A 24397-nucleotide genomic window follows, 5' to 3' on the forward strand; every position below is an offset into this window, starting at 1 on the left:
ATTTACAGGGCACTATGATGGGCTTCTGCTCGGGGACAAGAGATACACATATATGAGGTACTTGATGACCCCCTATCCTGACCCACAGACATCACCAGAGAAGCGCTTTAATGTGGCCCTCACCAAATGGTGAGTGAGGATTGAGATTAAAGTCTCGTTTCAACTGCCTTAGCAGTCTGAGGGTCTCTCCTGAGCCTTGCCTGCCAGATCATATCAGCATGCGTGGTGTTCTACAACATCGCCACCGTCTGAAAGGTGAGAGCACCTCGTGTGCACCCGACATTGTTGACCCCATCACCCTGGATCATCCCACCGGAGCAGCCATTTGACAGGCCATTACAACTCAGTTTTCTTATATAAAAGAAAAAGAATATTTTATTTCAGATGTGTGTGATTACTTTTTATTCCACAATTACTTATCTGTAAACACTGTAGCCTATGTTCTATGTGTGAAGCATGAAGGATCTACAAATTTCATTTCGTTTTGCAGACTTTTTGTACAGTGAAAAGGTTAGTTATGAGTTGAACCTTGAAAAAGAATACACCAGTTACAGTATGTTTCACATTTTTATTTAGGCCTGTCTTCACTATGAAAAGAGAAAAAGACTCATAAGTATACAATGTCAATGATGCTTAACCAATAAAATAATAAGTACCATATACTGCATTACGTTCTCCAGTTGCTCAATTTCCAATTTCGGCTTCTTATTTCCAGTGTTTTCTTTATGTTGTCCAGCTCCACGTTCCTTTTATATAAGGCCCTCGTACTGTCTGCTCCAACCTGTATAAATAGGCTAGTATTAGCTGATACGACATTGAAGTGTTTATCAAGCAACAGAGATCCCTGGGATAGACTTTTCAGTCATACGCGAGTACTGTGTTCATGATTCACCTAGCATGGTGTGTTGTTGGTAAGGCCTACTTTAAAATCTGGACATAGGACTAGGAGAAAAAATGAAACCCTTACCCTTTGTATTCTTGGAGGCCTCGAGGTTGAGGCCGGAGGCTGAGGGAAGTCTGGCATATTTTCCTCTTCCTGTAAAATAAACCAGCAAGTGAAGCAATTTTATTAGTCTAAATTTTTGAGGTCACATATGTTGGCCCTGCGATGGACTAGCGACCCATCCAGGGTGTACACCGCTTCTCGCCTGAAGGCTGCTGGGATAGGCTCCAGCCCCCCATGACCCTTAACAGGATAAGTGGTCAAAAATGAACAGATGGATGGATGGATGGATGGACAAATAAAATTGACTTGTTTTGCAAGGACAAGTACAAGCTCCTTCCTATAGGTGTTCATTATACATAAGACAGATCTTGAGAGGAAACTTACAGAGGATTACAACACACTGTGAAATTTCAGCATCATGGTCTACATGACTTTTGCTTCGAAAATTTGGAAAAAGTAATCAAATGCAGACACTTCAGCACCATGGGAAGTAATTATCAGTTTCAGACACAACATCAAAATACACAGGTTTATATTGTATGGATTGTACTACTTGTGTGAATGCTAAACCTGTGCAAAGGAGAGAAAACAAAATAGTGCACAGTCCACAAATCAACACACAATCACCTGGTTATTTGCATGCAGGTAAATTGGGGAATATTCATAAATTACAGATAAACTTGCACTCTTTTTGTGCAAACCATAACCCTATACCTCATGGTAAATAGCATCCAAGTCACAAACCCAAGTGTTAATTGCCACAGACAGTTACAGCGATACTATTCAACACCTGTGAGACCTGTGTATTAAATCAGCGCAATTTCTCTTTCTTACTCCCTCACACTCAAGTAACAAACACACAAACGTAAATATAATTCACTTTAGGTTGTTTGAATAACAAAGAGAAAAAAGGAAATGGGACAAACTTTGTGCTCATAATTATTGGGATGGTTTTTTTTGTAAGGTACACAATTAGAACTTTGATTAAAACAATTAATGTTTTATTTATTTATGTATTTGGCAGCTGTGTCTGAAGAGTCATGGGTCATCCACTCAATGCTAAGTGCTTCACTTACAAAAGCAAACAAGCCCTGAGCCACCAGTTTGTGGATGTGTTGGAACTGGCGTATGACTTGAGCATATTCCTCTGTAGTTAGAGCTCTAAAACTGGTCCGACTGCTCAGCTAACTCGGTGCAAATCTTGATTCTATTAGTGGGTGCAATCCATTTTTTTTTGTTGATGTGGCCTGTAGTATTTAATCACATTGGAAGCCACAATGTTAAATAGCAATACATACCATAAAATACACAAAGTATTAAGCAATGCCATGATATCTATTATATCTATCTTATTATAAATGAGGCTTCCCTGCAACAGACAGGTGACCCGTCCAGGGTGTACTCCACCTCTCAGCCAATATCAGCTGGGATAGGCTCCAGGCCTCCCTGGCACCACACCAAGTGCGGCTTTAAGGCTTTGACACAATGCCTTAATACAGGTTACACGCATCACAATTGTAGGCTATTACAACTAAGTGCAAAGAAAGTACACAAATACAAAATTTTTGAAAAAGAAATTCACTCATCATTTATATCTTCATGAGGGAAGAGTACCTACTTGCAGCCAAGCACCTGACGAAGTGTTTCAGTCAGCTTGACCCATTATGGATCACAGATACATATTAAGGTACTGCAGTCCCAAAAGTAATGTTTCAAAGCTAGGGGGATGCTACAGGGACAGTCTGGGTGAGTCTTAGCTTGGTGAATGGCAGCAGGGCACCTATGTCTTTAGCTGTACTGCAAACTTCACAAGGCACCTTGTATTTTTTGTCCTCATAGACTATCCAAGGGAATTTAATTTACTGCTAGCTTGAAAAACCCAGTTCTTTTGAGGCCTTTTTTGCTGCAGAGATCATCATGGTTTTCCTAAAGCACTGGAGTCCTCCAAGGCATTGGTGGAACTGGATGACCTGACCTTGCTTGTTCTTTTTTGGGATTCGACTTCCAAATATATCCATTTGAGCAACAGGGGAGCCTGGGTCCAGGCAAGCTAACTAATTGGTCGAGTAGTGGTCATCAAAGTATGTGGGGGCAAATCTGACAATTCTGGTGCAAATCATATGCTCCAAGAAGTGAGTTTCATATTAGCCCAGACCAGCAGCCATATGTGGGTACTCAGTCTTCAGTGCTTTTGATCTATCATGGTTTCCATGGGTGCTCTGACTTGAGCTTGGATGCTTGGGGCCCAAGGCTTGTGATTGGCACCTATGCTCAGAAGTCAAACCCTTGTACCTGTGGTGGCTGTGCCTCTACCCCAGTTCTGGTTTTTCTACAGCCTGACATATTTTTGGAAAATGAAAATTTGTGAAATATTCAGTTTGAAATATTTTCATGAAATCTCAACCAACGAATGTGCTGCATCATGGCTGTTCGTAAAAGCAGATGTTTTCCTTTTTCGATGAAACACCTTTTGAACACAATCCAAAACATACATGACATGAAACTGTGTTTGCTCAGATGTACGGCGTCAAATTTACGCCAAAATCCACCACGAGCATGTATTATGCTTCACGCGCGCATTGAACCTCCCACGTGCGCACAATCCAGTGACCACGAGTGCTTCTCTTTACTGCAGGCACCAAAGTCAACAAATGCTGTGTGAGTTCTATTTGTCTGTGCTCTCTATCGATCTGTTCACTCGTTGATCTCCTCCCAAAACATGCATGTTTCACCGGGAGTGCAGCGGGAAAGTGGCCAATCATCGACAAATGATTGTTTCTGTGCTTTTTTTTTTTCTACACTTGGTTTTTCCAACCTTTCACACAAGCGCGCAGGAGAAGATCAATGAGCGAGCAGATCGATAGAGAGCACAGACAGATAGAATTCATGCAGCATTTGTTGACTTTAGTACCCACAGTAAAGAGAAGCACTTGTGGTCACTGAGTTGTGAGTGCGTGGGAGGTTCAATGCGCTCGTGGAGCATAATACATGTGTGTGGAGCGTAATACACGCTCGTGGTGCACTTTTGGCATAAATTTGATGCCATACAGATGCCTCTCCTGTGATGTCAAATCTGCCATCTTTCAATTTTAGAAGATTGGAACTGGTTTAATCCAATAAATAAACAGCACACAAAAAAAGAAGCTGGGAAATTTGTTTAAAGTAATTTTGATTATTGCTGTGTATGGCACCTCAATAGTGAGTCAAAGTGATTTCTTAAATAGCACAGTTTGGCAGGGTCATTAGCATAGCATCCCAGCCGTCCATGTTCTTGATTGCAGCAGACAACAATGCTTGTGTGGCCATTTATATCTGAAAGGGGTACTTTAAGAAGACCTGTATCCAAGTCAATCTGCCTTCAGCCTCACTTTGTGCATGAGCCTCAGCCACTTTATGGTAACAAAAGAGGTCATTTTTAAGGCAAAGCAGCCACTCTACAATGTAATTGGGGGCTGGGGGGGGGGGGCACATTTTAGAATAGTGTCCTTTAACTAATTGGTCTCTTTTATTCTGTGTCCAGCACATTTGATCAGGCATGAGGATGAATGGCATGGTGGCAGAAAATGTGAGAATTAAATGCCAAGTGTCTGATGCCAGCTTGAAAAATCAAAGGGCTGTGTCTTTGTTATGTTGATAAGAGTCATGCTCTGACAAGGACAGCATCTGCTTCAGTGGTTTTAAGGTCTTTTTAAGTGATTTACAACATTTTCAAGATGCTTGTTAGCAGCAAGTCTTACAAAACAGTTGGAACAGAGAGAAACTCCTCAGGGATACTTAAAGAAAATCTGGTTTATCATTAAATCTAAAAGGTTTCTTTTATCTTACACAGATTGGAGTAGAAATAAATATGTAAAGCACTGCATTGTCCCTAATCTAGAATTTGATGCATTATTGAATTGGTTTCAGTTAAATTCCTGAAATAGGTCAGTTATGCTCTGGCTAAACTTCCCAAACTAAAGGGCATGTAAACTGCAAGGAGTTGGGGACAGCCTGCCAATTGTTTGAGCCAAAATAAGTAATGTAATAAGAAACCTATGACATAAAACAAAACTGTTGGAGGACTCAAGAAGGATGAGATGGCAGCGCTTCAGCCTCAGATTGTCTCCAGATACCTAGTTGTATTCTATTTTTAGAGCGATGAGTTGTACACTCTTGCTGGCAAAGTCATGTACAAGAGAAGTTTTGATAGTGGTTTTGATTAAGACCCACACTGTAAAGGATTATCTTTAATGGTATCAACATCTTAAAAAGATAATACCAGTCTTCAGAAACAGCATTGTCTGAATTTTTTTTTGAAACATGCACAAAGGACCGCCAAGAGATCTTCCTTTTACAGCTGAAGGTACAGGCAACCTCAAAAGAAAGGAAAATGACTACTGTCAACCTCAAGTGTCTGAAAAGCTGGCAAAAGTATCCTCTTTTTTTTAAACACACCAAAGCTCGATGTAAGACCAGTGGTGAGGATGCTAAAACTACCCCAGCTGCTACAGGCAGCCAGAGTAGCTCTCTGCTGGTCCAAGTTGAAGACCAATCTTGGTTAGTAAGTGTCAGGCTTGACTCAGTGTTAACTATGTTTTATTGCTCGTCAATAACAACGATAACATATGCATAGCATTCACAAACACACATGTATACCTGTGTGCATAATCATGACGTCACTTGTTGGTGACTGTGTAACTATGGGAACCAAAGCAGGCCTATGCATGAACATACATCACAATACACCCCCCCCCCCTTTGAGTGAAACATAAACAACTTTAAAACATGATCACAAACAGTGTGCTGTATGACCCTCCTAAACATGTGCTCTGCTCAGAGAATGACTCAGACTCAGAGAATGAAACCTAAATTTAAATGTCATTTCAAATCACTGTTCAGCTTAAAAGTCCATTATAAGCGGTCCTTTTCTGTGAGCATCAAATCAATGATGCATGATCAATCGAATCAATTAAGGATATGATATCTCCTTTAAAAACAGTCTCATGTAAACTGGGTAGAACTCACCTGAATTATACCAGTTAGCAGTCACTATTCCTGAGTGGTGGTCTAATCACACGGCCTCGAAAGGTGACCCTAGCAGCCCCATGGGAAGAAGAGGGCCGCTGGAAGTCTCTTGTGTAGTCTCTGTGGTTGACCGGCTCTGTGGTGACACAACCTCTGTAGTGGCCAGTGCAGAGTGAGGATTGGTGACAGGCTGCACTGGGCCCTCTTCTGATGGATGGTCAGACGCATCGTCCCTCTCAGGAACCGTCGCATCACAGTCCCCTTCTCTGTTCTGACAAGGTAGGAGCGTCATGGATCTGTGGCAGGATATTCGCTCTCAGCTGTGGAGCGATGACGATTCTGTCGTTGAAGAGAACAAGTCTGTCTGACTCACACAGATGATGTCTCACTGCGTAGAAAGACTGAAAGGAGGGAAATGCAGGCACCATGTGTGGCCAGCCATTTCTAATGTTCCTCATGACTGCCTGTAGCTCTGAGTCATTCAGTGTGGCTTCTCTTATCTCATCCAGTCTGTCATTTGAGATTGGTTTGCTGGGCACTACTGCTTGGATAGACATCTCAATGTCCTTCTCTGTGTCTGCTTCTGTCCCACGGCTCAAGGGACTCCTTGATAGTGTGTCAGCCATGATAAGCTGCATCCCTTGAATGTGCATAGCTGTCATCATGTGGTGCATCAAAAGTCTCTGGCACCATGGTGGTGCTCTGTCCAGGTTGCACTCATTTATCAGTGGCACCAGTGGTTTGGGATCAGTCTGGAGGATGGAACTGTCCAAGCCCTGTACGCAGGCAGGTCAAACAGGCCCACAACACTGCCAGGCACACCTTCTCAATTTGAGAATAATGCTTTTCTGTCTCTGTTAGGGTGCGTGAGCAGAATGCAACTGGTTTCAACTCATCATCATGGTCTTGTAGCAGTGCAGCTCACAAGTCATAACTGCTTGCATTTGCACTGGTGATGGTGTGGTGTCAGGGGGCATAGAAGGCTAAAGTAGGTGCCGCGAGTATGGCTCTGGCTTTCTGGATTGCCTGCTCCAGGGGTTTGCCACATGCCCACTCATTCTCTGCCTTGACAAGGTTTGTGATAGGGTGCAGCATAGTAGACAGTCCAGGGAGTAACTTTCCCAAATAGTTGATGAACCCCAACAGTTGTCTCAGCTCCCTGGCATTCTTTGGACTGGGAATTTTGGTGAGTGCTCTGACTTTGCTTTCATCTGGTTTGTACCCTCGGCACCAATGATGTGCCTGAAGTAACTTATCTCGTATTTCTTGTGGTGACACTTCTTCTTATTCGGCTTAAGCCTGGATTGCTTGATAGTGTGTAGGACCGCCTCCAGACATGCGTCATGTTCCTCCTTACCTGAGCTGAACAGCAGCACATCATCCATCACCACAATGACTCACTCATGGTCCTTCAGCAGGTTCAAACATCAGTCTCTGAAAGATTTCTGGAGTGGACATGATTCTGAAGGGCAGGCGGAAGAGGCAAAACCTGTCCATTGGTGTGACCAATGTAGTGAGTCTCTAACCGAAGGGATTGAGGGGAATTGGCCAAAACCCATTCAATGCATCCAGAGCTGAGAAAACCTTGGCCCCAGCAAGTTTTGGGTGATCATCCAGCATTGGCATCATGTATCTCTCTCACTTGATTGCTTTGTTTTAGTGAAGTCAAGTCAATTTTATTTGTATAGCGCCAAATCACAAGAAAATTTATCTCATGACACTTTACAAGTAGAGCAGGTCTAGAACCACACTCCTTCAATGAATTTACACCCAACAATTCTCCATCAGCAAGCACATTCTGCAATAGCGGCAACAAAAACCTTCATTTTAACAGGCAGGAACATTGAGCAGGTCCTGTCTCAATGGAGAAGGCCTTCTGCTTTGACCAGTTAGGGGAAAGAGAGCACGAGAGTGAGGCAGAGATAAAGACAGCTAATGAAGGAAGACAGATATACAGAAGGAGAGAGAGGGACAGAGATCAAGAAGGAGAGAAAGGGAAGAGACAGATGGACAGACGGGGACGTGAGCAGGTGGTGCTACGGGTGGCAGCTTGAGCCTCTTCAGGTCTATACCTTCCCCCAACAGCACCTGGGATCTAGGATGTGGGGAGCCGGAAGGCTTTAGAGAAGAAGATGAGTTAGTAACACATCTGGGTATGATTAATGTATAATACATACAGGGGGACAGAGAGGAAAGAGAGGAGGAGAGAGAAGCCCAGTGCACCATGGGAGATCCCCCGGCAGTTTAAGCCTATAGCAGCATATCCAAGGGCCAGCCTAAGTAGCCCTAACTATAAGCCTGATCAAAAAGGAGGGTCTTAAGTCTGCTCTTAAGCATAGAGAGGGTGTCTGCATTCCAGGCCGAAATTGGGAGATGGTTCCACAGGAGGGGAGCCTGATAACTGAAGGCTCTGGCTCCCATTCTACTTTTAGAAACTCTAGGAACCACCAGTAATCCCGCATCCTGGGAGCGAAGGGTTCTAGCTGGATAATAGGGGACTATGAGCTCTGTCAAATATGAAGGTACCTGATTATTGAGGACTTTGTATGTTAGAAGAAGAATTTCTAATTCTATTCTAAATCTGACAGGGAGCCAATGCAGAGAAGCCAGTACAGGAGAGACATGGTCTCTTCTACCAGTTCTCATCAACACGCGGGCAGCAGCATTTTGGACCAGCTGGAGAGTCTTTAGGGATTTATTGGTGCAGCCTGATAGGAGGGAATTGCAGTAATCCAGCCTGGAAGTGACAAAGGCATGGACTAGTTTTTCTGCATCTTTTTGAGACAGGATGTGCCTGATCTTAGCAATGTTATGTAAATTAAAGAAAGCATTCCTCGAGACTTGCTTAATGTGGGAGTTGAAGAACAGATCCTGATCAAATAGAACTCCTAGGTTCCTTATGGTAGTGCTGGGGGCCAGGATAATGCCATCAAGGGTAAATATCTCATTAGATAAGGTGTTTTTAAGGTGTTTTGGGCCCGTCAAAATAATTTCAATTTTGTCAGAGGTTAATAAAAAGAAATTATGGGTCATTCATGTTTTTATTTCCTTTAGACAGGCCTCCAGTTTAGTCAGCTGATTTGTTGTATGTGGTTGCTTTGATAAGTAGGCTCTGTCTACCAGACCTATGACCCTGACTGTGTCGCTGTACTCCACTGTGTGGACAGCTCCCACTCTTGCCCGATGCACTTTACTTCTTCCCAGCAGGCTGTGTGGAAACAACCCACAAATCAAAGCTATCCAGAATGAGTATTTTTGTCCCTAGTATTGACTGTGGGCAAGGACGTTCCTGATGCACTTTACTTCACCACCTGGGCTGGTTGCACTGGGTCTGGTTTTGACCAGACAAGGGCTTTTTTCGAGACTGCTGAATGTGCTCTGGCACGTAGTGGTGATGTCAGCCCCAGTATCTATTTTAAATTCAACTGGGCTGCTGTACATTGGTAATTTAACTCTCTATTCTTCCTCTGAGCCTGGCACTTGTATCATTCCAGGTTCCACAATAGCCCCCAGAAAGAACTCATCACTGTCAACATCACTGTCCAACTTTTTCACATGCCTCTGCACTGGTCATCTTAGGCTTGCACATAGCCCTGAATTGCCCTACTTTGTTGCATTTCCGACAAACCTTCCCATGAGCTGGACACATTTCACTCTTTCCATGGTCCCTGTTGAATCTTGAGCGTGTCTCTTGCGTTTACTCAGTGTAGCTTGGTTTCTTTTACCATTGGTGTCTGTTGGTGCCACTTTGCCTTTTGGCGCTGCTTGACCCTATCCTTCTCTACATTCACACAGCACTTGGCACTCTTGACACTGATCTGCCCACTCTGTCTGTCCATTTGGATAGCTCTCTCTAGAATAAGGTTGGGCTCAAGCTGTAATCTATGGGACACTCCATTATTCTGTATACCAATGATGATTCTCGTATCTGTCCATCTTTGCTTATGCCAAAATTGCAGTGTTGAGCCTGTTGGAGTTGACCTCGGATCTCTCATTCAAGTTGAGATGACAAACAAGACTCAACGACGGATCATCTTACAGCCTCTTGCGGGTTTAATGCACAGATCAACCACCTCACATCTTACATACAGACAGAACCCTCCTTACAACTTGCATTCACATTTTATACCTTTTGTTGACGTCATTACTCATGTGTGTGTACATGCTTCTCTTCAGCAAGGTGCATCCTGTTTGGCAAGATACTGGGGTACAGGTTTACTGGAACATCCAGTCCTCCCGTCCTCATATGACCTGAACTTAAGACCTTGTACTAACAATACCTTGTTTACTTGGAGACAAGTATATCTTACATGAACTCACGCCCCTACATAATCCCCCCTTAAATATCGTATTTGATATTTACATTAAATTGTCCGCTTCACAATAGACACACACAAGATTTTACCATTCACCTATTAGGTTCACATTTTGCAGAGGCGAAAACCTGCCCGGCTGTTTTTAAGCAGGAAATTCCTCTACGGCCCCCCCGCTAGCGACCTTCATCATGAACCTTCACAATTCTACGAGAAGTGATTTATCAACACAGTGTACATTCATAAACCAAAACATATAATATACATGATTAACCAACTTGAATACTAATGAGTTATGAGAGTGGTACTGATAATACAAATAAAAGGACTGCAGAAAAATGTGTAAAAGTATAATTCAATCAAAATAATGTCTCACTGTATGTGATTATACCAAATTAAGAGTCCACAATCCGTTGCTCCACGGGATTCCTTCTTCAATGGACTTCGAATCCACAGTCCATCATCCTATGCGATTCACTCCTTTAATCAAGCGACAGTTAATTTTACCTCACTCCATGCTCTGTCCATCATCATCAGAGTCCTGTAAGAAGTTAGGATTGGGAAACAAGTCCGGAATTCTCCCATCCTCAGCCTCCCTCTTGCAGATTTGTGCCATTTGCATGGGAGTCATCATGTTCAACATTTGAGCCCGTTGGAGTCCAGCCGTCATCATCATATGCTCGTCCATAGCCCGTGTGCAGTGTCTTTTCACGATGGGGATGATGCAGCATGTCAAAAAGAGAACTAGTATTAAGACTATTAAGGCACTGAGTCCTGCCTTAGCCCAAACGGCTCCCCATTTACCTAAAATTTGGTCTAACCAATCCCATGATATCTTTCCCCCTTTACCAGCACTCTCTCTAAGCTCCAGTTTAAGTTTAGTCAATTTGTCCATAGCAACAGAAAATATTCCATCAGGAGCTGTGTGATTTGGGATAAAAGTACAACAATATTTTCCAAACATTTGACAAACTCCTCCTTTATCAGCTGTCAACCAATCTAGAACCTGTCTATTTTGCTGAGTCATTATGCTAGTTGCATGCAGTTGATTACCAAAAGCATGGAGTATTTCAGACGTTATGTTAGCAAACCTCTGTTGATTGTAGTAAATGTAATTTATCCACTTAACATCCTTATTGATGGTGATCCAGGGAAGTATAGACTCCAATCCAGCTCTAACCTCATCCTGGGCTTTAAACTCATCTGGGATCCCGGCCGGTAGACCCAGAGCGTCAGTGTATATGTTAGTATCGTCGATCTGCCTTTTGTGTCTGTTTAGTTTAGCGATTTTCTCTTCAATTTCGAGGACATCATTTGTACCATCACACATCACAACTGCTGGTAATTTTAGTCACACTAATGTACAGAGTCCTATCCACCGTGGTGGAATTGTGTTACGTACAATGTTGTCTCCACACATCCAATAGCTATCAGCTACAGGAACATTTTGATTACTTAGAAGGTACACAGTAGGCAAAGTCATAGTTATGTTCTCACATGTTTGGTTTATTGGTTGGGGATTTTCAAACCACACTGGTCTAGTTACAAATGGATCACTCATGTTAGCCTCTGGAAACCAAGACAATACCCATGTTACTTTACAATTAACTGTTGTGTTACCCACATGAATCCCTCCTTTCGTGTTAGTGAATCCTCCACTGGCAAAACATTCATATTCCGCTATTTCATCTATTTTATAATTTGTGGGTGGCTCAGTTTGGGATGTTGTGATTGAAAATTCCTCACACGTTTGTTTAAATGTGCAGTCTACACATGTATCTAGGTAAGTGTGAATAGCTCTAGAACCATATAGGAGTCTACACTTAACACCACACATTGGAAGTCTGAAGAAGGTTGCCACATCAGATCTAGGGGTAAACTCTCCGCTCCTGCATTTATGTTGTTGAACTCTAGCGCATTCTTCATGCGTGTATTTTTCAGGTATCACAGTAGGAAGCGCTGTGGGTGCCTCAGAACATATTATGCACTCAGTTGTGGTCATTTGTTTCACAGTGAACATGGCCCATTGATACCACCTATTGTGGCTAGCTGCTTCCCAGCGCTCATCAGCGTATGATCTTACACTTCTCTGGTTGGGTTTAGCTATTTCTGTACACTGATGGTCTTCGAACTCACTGTAGTCGTCATAATCTGTATAAAACGTATCTCTTAACGTCTTAGTTGGCTCTGCTGTGGTTGTTATTTTAGCTACCTCTTTTGGAGATTTAGTTGCGGTCAGCTCCGTCAGAAATTTGGTTATGGTTGCTTCGATGTAGTTATAGCCTTGTATGTAGCCTTGGTTGAAAGTGTGAGGGTCTTAGTTTTTTAGCAAATACTGGCCAAGTTAAGATTTTACCTGATGAGGTTATGGTTGCAGTTTGTCTAGGGGCCACGGTTGATGGAACTTCAGTTGTGGACGGAATTGATGAAATTGTGGCTGCGGACGGAATTGCGGTTGTGACTGGTGAAGTTTTGGCTGGAGTTGGAGCTGGACTCATCTCTGCTGGGATCGTGGCTACAAGAACGTTCTTAGGGGTAGTTACCCCTACCGGTTTAACTATTTTCGGTGTGGCTGTGGCTATGGGTGTTACTTTACCTGGTACTTTTACAGTTGACGGCAAAATTTCAGGGTCGGGAGTCTCCTCCCTGTTTAGCACTAGTGACCTTTGCAATTGAGTGTTATTTTTGTTATTCCCCACACGCACAAGGACATAAAACGCATCGCTTGGATCAAATTCTGTGCTTAACTTAACTGTAATTACCATGTTTTCAGCTACTGTAAGAGTAATTTTACATACTTCCAGTCCCCATACTGTTATCTTCTGAGCCTTTTTAACCCCACACAAATGAGAACGCTCATAATCATTTGACATGACAACTGCTTCATATGATAACTCCCCTTTACCGAGTGTGTCTGGTATGTCCATACTAGCCTGCCACTTCCACATTGTATGTACTCTTCTTTTACCACGTTTCTTAGCATGCATCAGTGTGTGTAGGATAGCTATGTGTCTGAACTTGGCTGAGAGTGTCGGCTTAGGGTTCAGAGTGTGGGATGGTGTAGTTGCATCATACTCATCTGATTCATGTGCTTCGGCGTCTCCGTGGCATGGGTGAGTCTCTGCTGTGGCTCTGGTCTCCTGGGCTTTTGACAATGTCACTGAGGTTGACATCTCCTTTATTCCTATGGGCATCCAAATCAGAATGCTCACTACTGTCAGAGCGCCCCACATTGTCATCTTTTCTATCTCTGTTTTCCAACTCAATACCGCCCTTGGTTTTTCCGGGGACTTTTGTGCAGTGATTCAGATGATACCACGTTGTGCTTCCTTCGACTTGAACTGCTGTTGGAGTCGCCCGCACCACCGTATATGGTCCTTCCCGTCGTGGTTCGTGCCACTTTCGTCTGAAGATCTTGATGTACACCTGGTCACCAGGCACGACAGGTTTCTTGACCTCCTGGTCAAGATCTGGCTCTTTTTTCTTCTCCTGAAGGTAGATAGACCTATGTATTGCAGTTAGTTGACTCATATAGTCTTTTAGCTCGTCTTGCAGTTGCTCAAGCGGAGGCCCCTTATACGGGCCACGCAGTTGTGGAGCCGGCATAGGTCGGACTGTTAGCATTTCATGTGGTGTTAGATGCGTGCTCCTGTGAGTTTGCATGCGGTAGCTCATTAGTGCAAGCGGCAAAACATCTACCCAGTTCAGTTTTGTGCTGGCACAGATTTTACTGATTTTTGCTTTTAGTGTTCCATTTATTCGCTCTACCATACCATTGCTCTGTGGATGGTACACTGCAGATAGTCTTTGTTTGACACGTAACTGCTGAAGAACGCCTTTGGCAACCTTATGTACAAATGCAGAACCGTTGTCAGAACTTATTTCTGATGAGATACCAAACCTTGGAATGACTTCTCTTGTCAGAAATTTAATCACTGTTTCTGAGCCTAGGTTTTTAGATGGAACTGCTTCCACCCATCGTGAAAACCTGTCTATGATGACTAACATGTAGCGTTTTCCTTGTACTGATTTTATCATGTCAACATAGTCTATGGCTAGGTGTTTGAATGGTCCCTCAGGGATCGGAATGTGCCCTACCGGTGTTTTTATTGGTTTTCGCACATTATTTTGAGCACAGACTTCGCATTGGTTTAAGACTTCATCAACCATGGCTTGCATGTATGGTGACCAATAGCCTTGTTGTTTTATCTTTTTCAGCACTTCCCCCCTTGCACAGTGATCTGCATTGTGCAATTCTGAAATTAGAACGGTCAGTAGAGGCACTGGTGCAACCAAAAGGCCCTCATGTGACCTCCACAAACCCTTCCCTTCAGCTAATGCACCCCTTTGTCGCCATAGATTTTGTTCATTTTCTCCTGCCTCTTTCTGTATCCTCTTTCTGTATTAAAACAATGTCATCAGGTGTAACAGTAGGTTTGAGTGATATTACTGGTGAGAAAATGGCTACCTCACATTTGGATGCAGCTTTGGCAGCTTCATCAGCTGCATTGTTTCCCCTTATCACAGTATCATTACCTTTGCGATGTGCTTGACATTTGATAATTGCGAGTTTTGCTGGAAGCAACATTGCAGACATTAGTTCGTTTATCTGATCTCCGTGTTGTATTGGGCTACCATCGGTTTTCCTAAACCCTCTTTGTCTCCACAACGAACCAAACAGATGACAAACACCATGTGCATAGGCTGAGTCAGTGTATACATTAGCTACTTTACCCTGTGCTAGCTTACACGCCTCGGTTAACGCTTTTAGCTCGGCTAGCTGAGCTGAACAAGGTTGAACACAACTTTCAGCTTTCTCCGTCACAAACTCATTAGCATCTTGTCTTACCACAGCAAAGCCTGCATGATTTCCTAAGTGATCTCTGAAACAGGAACCGTCAACAAAATATGTTATATCCTCATTAATCAACAACTGACTCAAGATCTGGCCTCAGCTTAGTGTACCTCATGGTGTCAGCAATGCACTCGTGCGGTTCTCCCTCATACTCAAATGGAATACATACATCATTGCCAGAATCAGCCAGAAATCATTGACGTGTCGCACATGATCTTCAGCATGTCTCCGTTTCTTGATATGAAGATTTGTGGATTGTCTGTTTTGTCCCATTCAGCATGAGCGGCAACACGCATCATTGGTCCCAAGTCTTTTGATTCAAAATTTTTATTCACTAACAGGGTAATGTGGGGTACAGACTCAGGCACGTTGTACCATTCCGAGATAAATGGGTTAGATTCTACTTTTAAGGCTGCCCCCTGCTTACCCACTACTATGTAAAGAGAGTTTAGGTCAACTTTGACATTTTCGGTTGCTTGGTCCCATTTTTCCTCAAAGGTTTCGCTGCATGACGCGTCATAATACATCGTACAATGGTAGTCTGAGACTGGGTCGGTTGCTTCTGGTATTTGCTCCCGAATATATTTTTCCCATTTCTGGAATGTTTCAGTTACTGGTGCATTGATGTCACCCAACCAATAAACTTTAGCGGATTCTGCTTTTGTGTACATTCGAGACACCAGTCCAGCACAACACCAAATTGGATAGACTTCTCACAAAAGCTTCAACACTTAACCCAAACTTTTGGGTGCACTTATGGAAGGACGTGCTGTCATGGATAGTGTTTTGTTTAGGTATGAAATGTTAGGTATGAAACTTAGCTAGCACAGTCTCTTAGTCAAACTTGGGTCAAGCATCCTCGACAACCTCTCTGTACGCAAAAGACTCAATGGCCTCTCTTTCTCTCCCCATCACGTAGAGAAGTAAGTTACTTGTATCTCATCGGACTCTTCATTGAGCTTAGTCTCTACTCAAAAATGTTCGAAGTGTAGCTTCAATGTAAGCCAATCTGTCGGCTGCGAAAATTTGAACTCACCTGGAGGTTGAAATTTTGCCATTCTTACTTCACATATTGCAAGGCGTAAGTTCGTCAATTTCTGACACCATGTCATGTTAATCACTGCAGGCTTGACTCAATGTTAACTGTATTTTACTACTTATCAAGAACAACATATGCATAACACACCCTTGTATACCTGTGCGCATAACATCACTTCTAGGTGACTGTAACTGTGGGAACTAAGGCAGGCCTATGCATGAACATACATCATAACACAATAAGTAAGGAAATTGTCACGGTCCGTAACACGGCTAAGGACCCAGATGCGAACCGGCAAGTAGAAGTTTTCAACAGTCTTTATGAGGCACAAAGACACAGGGAAAATAAATGCTGCCCCTGCCATGTTTCAATCCCACATGCGATCAGCGATTATTTCTCCCAGCAATCAGGAAAATCAGGATCACGATCCTCTGTGCTTATGCACCGCGTGGCCGGTTACACAAACTGTTTGACCTCCTGAACCACTGTGGTTAAACCATACTAATAAATGAAAAATGGGTAGAGCCCTGCCACCTGACCAGGGCATATGGTCAGACACCCCAATAACCCTAATTACGTCGACATCAAACACGTTTAATAATGTCACACATTGTTGCGGTAGAGGAAACGCTGTCCGCAGCATGTCATAACTTGTCCGGGCTTGAGTTTATTTTTAAAAACAGTATTTTACAAAATCAAATATTTTAGCCCGAATGGGTTACTACAGAACCCCTTAAAACAGATACTCATGTTTAATTACATTTTCAGATTTTAGCACACTGGTCCCTTTAACAAGCATGTCATCACAGAAAACAAGACACATCGTGTTTAAAAAAGGTTGATATTTATTTAACTCTTCAGAGTATACAGGGAAAAAAAACAACAAAACACCCACATCGAATATAACCTCACTTTGGCTGCCATGTGTTTGAAATCAAGCGGTGGTCCACACAGCTGGTCCAGTATGCGGGTCCCGACGGTATGCTGCGATAATAGCTGTCGATGGCTTTTATGGCAGCGTCTGAAAAACTTACCTAGACTCAAACTCAAACACACACACACACACACTCGCACACACTCGCACACACAACATGCGGGGCATACGGTCAGACATCCCAACAACCCTAATAACGTCTACATCAAACACGTTTAATAATATCACACATTGTTGTGGTAGAGGAAACAGACACGTTTGTGCGCACATAAATATCAGAAAAAACACAAACGCATTAAAACAAATAGGCATTGGGGAAAAACTTACCGTTAACCAGAGTCGTGTCCATGATTTCGCCGGAAAAAACACGGGCGGGAGTCCAGCTGGCTACACCTTGGGTCGGAAATGCATATGATACAGCAACAAACTCCAGTCGTATTTAAGTATTACCCCAGAATCCCATATGACTAGCGGAACATGTCCGGGCATGTTTACATCCTGCCACAGACTCCCATTGTTTGAGATCTCCGGAAGGAAACGGACACGCCCCTTTTTATTTATTTTTCCATGTATCTTTATTGGGCATTTGTAATATAAACATACATACAGACATAATATCAATTACAGAACACGTAAACAAAAACAACAAAGACAGAACATTACAGGTTGACAAAAAAACCCACCTCCCATCCCCTGAAGAAGACCCGCATGAATACATCACAAGAGCCCTGCTATGTATATAAGGAGACCAAATACTAAACTGGGTTTGTGTTAGCAAGGTACTGTATAAAGGGTTGCCAAATTGCGTCAAAATGTTGGAGTCCATCTTTCAGAACGTATCTTATTCTTTCCAGATGAAGTGTATTCGTTAATTCCTCTAGCCACATCTTAGATGTTGGTGAGTTTGTACTTTTCCATAACGTAAGAATCATTTTTTTTTCCCTATTATAAGACCATATGAAATAAAACATTGTTGTGCTTTGTTTAATTTCTTAAAGGTTTCAGACACCCCAAGAATAATAAGTGAAGGTTCTGGCTTTATCACAAACCCCATAACATCAGACATTATATTAAAAACATCAGACCAGAAAGAGTAAATTTTGGGGCACAGTGCATAGCTATGAAGATGGGTTGCAATGGAGGATTTACATTTATCACACATAGGAGATACTTCTGGATATATATTATGTAACCTTTTCTTTGAGAAGTGGAGCATGTGTATAATTTTAAACTGAATAAGACAGTGTCTTGCACTGTGTGAGCAGGTGTTGATCTTCTCAAGGGCGCTGTCCCATAGATCATCTGCGATTGGTTCGTCAAATTCTTTCTCCCACTTGCGTCTATGCATATGTGTGAGGGGGGACTTAATGACAGGAGGTTATTATAGATGCGTGTTAACAATTTAGGTTCATTTACTGACAATTTCAGACAGTCATCTAATAATGTTCTTGATTGGGTCTGAAAATTCTCAGAATGTTTACGTATGTAGTCCCTGATTTGCAGATATTGAAAGAGATTCTTATTTTCTAATCCAAATTCCTGCTGTAATTGAGAAAACGAGGCAAATACACCTTGTATATACAGATCTCCAGCACATTTAATACCTTTCTGATTCCACTGAGAGAAGGCTCTGCCCCGATCAGACGGGGCAAAAGTGGGGTTTCTATCTATGGGTAGTGCAGATGGCATGGATTTAAGATTATAACTGGATTTGATTTGTTTCCAGATACAGATCACACCATGAATAACGGGGTTGTTGTTATATAATAACCTGTTGATCTTAATTGGCGTTAATAGAATTGTAGCCAATGAGTATGGATGGCATTCCTCCTGTTCCATCACTAGCCAAATAGGTGGCGGCTTTGTGGTGTTAAGCCAGAAAGTGAAGGTCTTAATCGCCGAGGCCCAATAGTAAAACAAAAAATTGGGAAGTGCTAATCCTCCTGCAGATTTAGGCTTGCAGAGATATTTCTTACCTATTCTAGGAGCTTTGTGTCCCCACAAAAAAGGAGTAATTGAAGAATCTAATTGTTTAAAAAATGTTTTTTTTAGGAATATCGGAATATTTTGAAACAGATACAATAATTGTGGAAGTAATACCATCTTAACCGCATTTATTCTTCCGATCATTGAGATTGGGAGTGCATCCCAAAATAACTATCTAGAGCGTAGTTTTTCTATTAAAGGAGGAAAGTTCTCTTGAAAGAGAGTCTGTCTTGTCACTTCTAAACAGGTGAATTTTTCTGAGGGAATTTTAAATGGGAGATTAATTAGGTATGTCATATCATCCCTGTGAACCGGCATTAAGACACTTTTTGTCCAATCAATCCGATATCCCGCGAAAGTGCCGAATAAATTAATTTTATCTAAAACTACTGGAATAGTCATTTGTGGATGCGTCAAATAAAGAAGAATATCATCTGCATATAACGATATTTTACTAATTGTTTCTTTAGTAGTGTATCCATGTATCTGAGGGTCAAGTCTAATGCTTTGAGCCAACGGTTCGATAGCAAGAGCAAAGATTAAAGGGGACAGGGGGCATCCCTGCCTTGTCCCCCTCCATAACTTAAAAGATGAGGATAGTGTTTGATTAGTTAGAATTTTGGCCGTAGGATTTTTGTAAATAAGTTTAACTAGTGACAAAAAGTAATCTCCGAGGTTGAATCTACTAAGAGCTTCAAATAGGTATCGCCACTCAATCTGATAAAATGCTTTTTCAGCATCAAGCTCAAGTATAACGAGATCAGAGTGTGGTTCTTTTTTTGTGTACATAATATTAAAGAGGCGTCTCAGATTGAAAGTAGAATTTCTATTAGGTACAAAGCCCGTCTGGTCCGGATGAACTAATCTTTCCAGCAGAGGACTCAGTCTGTTTGCAAGTATTTTGGCAAATAACTTCCCGTCAACATTCAAGAGTGAAATAGGGCGATATGCACCTACTTCCTCTGGATCTTTCCCTTTCTTATGAATTACCGTGATCACAGCTTCAGTTAAAGTCGGTGGCAAGGCACCACTTTCCTGAGCGAATTTGAATGTCTTTAACAAGTAAGGAGATAACTTTTCACCATATGTTTTATAGAATTCTCCAGGGAATCCATCAGGACCTGGTGATTTATTACCTTTTAACAAGGCAATGGCAGACTGAACTTCTTTGGTTGTAAGTTCCGCATTTAGTGATTTACAGTCTTCAACATCTATCTTGGGTAGGTTGCATTTATCTAAAAACCTATTAATAATCTCAGGGTCTGAAGTGGATTTGGAAGTATACAAGTCTGTATAAAATTCAAGGAACCTGTTATTAACATCCTTGGGTTTTGTGAGTATTGTGTTATCATGGGCTTTAACTTTATATATTGTTCTATCGTTCTCTATTTTTCGGAGCTGACGAGCTAATAATTTCTGTGGTTTATCCCCAAATTCAAAGAACCTTTGTCTGGTATACAGGAATGCTTTACTAATTTTCACAGACATAATTTGATTGTATTCATACTTCAACGTTGTTATTTTTCTGTGCAGAGTTGTAGAAGGGGATCAAGCATTTTCCTGATCCAGTTCTTTAATCTATTTCTCTAGGTCTTTTAATCTGGACATGTTTTCTTTTCTCTCTGATGCTTCAAATGAGATTATGCTACCTCTAATATAAGCTTTAAGCGCCTCCCAGAGAGTGGAGGGAGGTGTCTCCGGAATATCATTTAACTCAAAATACATTGAGATCTGATCTTTTAGATAATCACGAAATCTTTTATCCGTAGGCAGGTGAGGGTTTAATCTCCAAGAGGTATGCGGTTTGTCTAAGTGGTCTAAAACATACCGAAACGCCCCTTTTTAGCGCGGGGGTGCACGCGCATGAGGACGCGTATTCACATGCACGTGCAAGAGTTTCCACATGCACGTGCAAAAGCACCGTCTTATTACTACTTCTGGCTGTTCCCTATGTTGGCCACCTGGAGTAGGATATTGAGCTCTGTAGTTTGTACATGGTAAATGGTAAATGGACTCAATTTATATAGCGCTTCTCTACCTTACGGTATTAGCGGTATATAGCGCTTTACAGTGTCATCTCATTCACCCATTCACTCACACACTCACACACTGATGGTGAAAGCTGCCATGCAAGGTGCCAACCTACTCATCAGAAGCAATTATGGGTCCAGTATCTTGCTCAAGGACACTTCAACATGGTCACCAGGATCAAGGATCGAACCAGCGACCCTTTGGTTGCTAGACGACCACTCTAGGGTATGGTGCATTGTGGGGCATTGTTGGGGTCTTCTCAGGTCGCTGGTGTGTTGGGGATGAATTGTCATTCGCATTTGTCCTCCTTGCGGGTTGAGGAACACGGAAAGGTTCAGTCTCTCCTTCCGAAGTATGCCACTGTCTTTTCAGCACGATGGAGACTTGAGATACACAGACTTGATTGCCTGTGATATTCCTCTCTTGGACAATGTTACAGTGAGGCAGGGCTATAGATGCATTCTAGAATACAGATTGCTGCAGTTCGTTGTAACCAGACTTATGCTCAACATGTCTGAGATGCTCCTTTGACACAGGCTCAGCTTGTCTTGATCTGGGACAATAATGTACAAGGGCATCATCAAATCTAGGACTGGTGGGACCCGGTGATGTACAAAGTCTTGAGAGCACCAAATCAAGGTGGCTCTGTGAACACCATTGCCACTGTAGCTGACCAAAGAAAAGTGAAACATGTTCACCGAATATGTGGCTCATATCTGTAAGTGCGAGGATTAACAAACTGAGCAATACAGGACATTTAGAGGCACGACACTCAATGTGCCAGCAATTGACTTAAGACCCTTAGCACTCTGACATGAAACAGTGGCACAGTTCTTTGGCTTTGTTTTTGTGTGTCTTAGTAGTGCAGAACAAATTGTCCTCAATCATAATCATGTCAGTAAGCTCTCAGCTACATTCTTACTGCTTTTACTTTACCTCTGTTGATGTTCTGAGCAGTGAAATGATGTTGCTTCTGCAGCCATTTGTTAGTCTGTGGCTTTGCCCCCTCATACAATTAATAGCTTCATTACTTCCTTTGAGGAGGTTGTGATGGGCTTGCTTTTTTGTGTGTGCTTGCTTGCCTGTCTGTTTGCAGGCTTTAGGTAATATGGTGGTCTAATTTTCACAGCATTTTGGCCAAGGATGCATTTTTGCTCAGAGAGAACTCATTACATCTTTAAATCAATCCAGTAAATATTCAGTTCATTTTTAATACATATTCATGAACTATTACATAGACTTTGAATTTATCTGTCTTTCTTATTTTTTTGTGCATTTTTATTCTCAGGAAATATCACACTGACCTTTATGAAAAAAAAAAAAGATTTCCAACACTTTTTGAAATATTCCCTGATATTTAGTTTGCAGATCTGCAAATGAAAAGGGGTGTTGGCATTGGAAATCTAAAAAATTACATCATGTTTTAGATTGCTTTCCATGTTCTTACAATGCTTAAACTATTTTGGACAGGTAACAATACTAAAACAGGTATGATTTGTTGGCCACTTTGCCACAGAATATGAAGACATTATTTTAGGCTGATCATTTCAATATTATTTGCAAAAGTGTGAAAAAAAGTTGAGTTACTGTTTTTCAATGTGCATCAGATGTGTAAATACGCCAAAATGTGTACACTTGTGAATTCATACAGATTAATGTGTATTCAAAGTGCATGTGTGTCTTTAGCCCTTCCGTCTCTGGTACGCATACTTACTGCAACTGTATTGAAGCTGTGTCTGGGTGACTGTAACCAAAATAGTGCAAAAGCGCCAACATCATGGTGCCTGTTCATGCAACTGCAAGTCTGACTGCAAGACAACAAGCATACTTTGAAATTGTTTATTTTATGAATGAAGTTCAGATCAGATTGGCTTTAAGTGGAAACAGCTCCACCACAGAAAAAACAAATACTGCTGGACACTGCTGCTATACAAACACCTGTTTTCTAAAGAGAATCTGAACCTTTGACAAATTGTCACGGAGAAATCTGCAGGAGAACTGTGCTGGTCTGTTCATGTTTTTTGTCTGGGACAGACTGTATCCTCGAAATATGTGATTAAGCTTTTTTTCCGTGATCTAAAAGTTGTTTGTGTAAATGTAGACATGTTCACCTCACTTGAGTCATATCATGCATTGATACATGATTTGTCAATAACAAATATGCCTGTTCATTAAAATTGTATATTTTTGATCATTGCCAAGATTACACAGCATATTGGGGCTCCTTCAGAGATTAAAATGTAATGTTACATTGTTCTCCACTATAAGGATTAAGTCATTACAGTGGAGTGGTGAGGCCTCTCTGTGTGCCTGTTTTCCTGTTGGCAGGGGCTGAGTGTGGCTTTCTGTTGGATGCTAGAGATCTTCTCACACACCTGAAGATCCTGGCTCATCAAGTACTGCATTTAAGTGCTGGCTAAAACCAGATTATTACCTGCTTCCCAGGGGTAGATTTGGCTCCTGTTTCTAGTATTTCACTAACTATTATCACTTGCTCCTTTTCTCAACCCTTGCTTTTTTGATAGTTGCTAACAACCAACTTTTTGCATCCCCCCAGCAGTTCCAGTTGCATGCTTGGTCTCCAGCAATACTGCCACCTGCTGCCCTGTCTCAGCATCTCATCATCTCCTGAAGCAACCATCACCTGCTCCATTATTTTCACCTCCCTCTCTTCCTGCTGGGAGATTCAACTACATGCAGCATTCCCCTCTGTTCAGTGTTGCCAACATCACTGGTCATTATCCCTGGTATCGTCATTGTTCCCCTTTCGCTGAACCTTTATGATAGATTAAACAAGACTGCCTTTTGCAAGTCACCATCTTTTCTGTGGTGTAATTAGCCACTATAGCTGACTACTGTCTTTACCTGACCCACTCCAGTCAGTCCACATTAACATCATAAACTTGCATGTCAATAAAAGCTACTCCCCTTCCAAAGGAAAAACACTGGCAAAAATACAATGCTGTGATAATACTGACATCAAAATCTTAGGAATTGCCAACATGGAAGAAAGACCCTACGAGTGTAATTACTCGTGACAAAGTGAAGTTAAACTCTTTGTTGTCATCTTTAGTGAATGTTGCACAAGTGGCTTTGGAGAACATTCTAATTAGGTAAGGTGATGACAACAGAAAGTACAAGGCCAAAGCAGTCTGTAGATCACTGAAACATTCCCACATCTCACTGAAGCAATTCTGGCGAGGTGCAATATGATAACATCTGGGCCAGTGAACAGACAAGCTATTTGGATTCATCCGTACAATTCTCACTCCTATTGTTATTTATCTGC

The sequence above is a fragment of the Aulostomus chinensis genome, chromosome 10 (genome assembly GCF_037954235.1).
Source record: "Aulostomus chinensis isolate RoL2024-O1b breed Wild chromosome 10, RoL_Achi_v1.0, whole genome shotgun sequence".
NCBI lineage: Eukaryota > Metazoa > Chordata > Actinopteri > Syngnathiformes > Aulostomidae > Aulostomus > Aulostomus chinensis.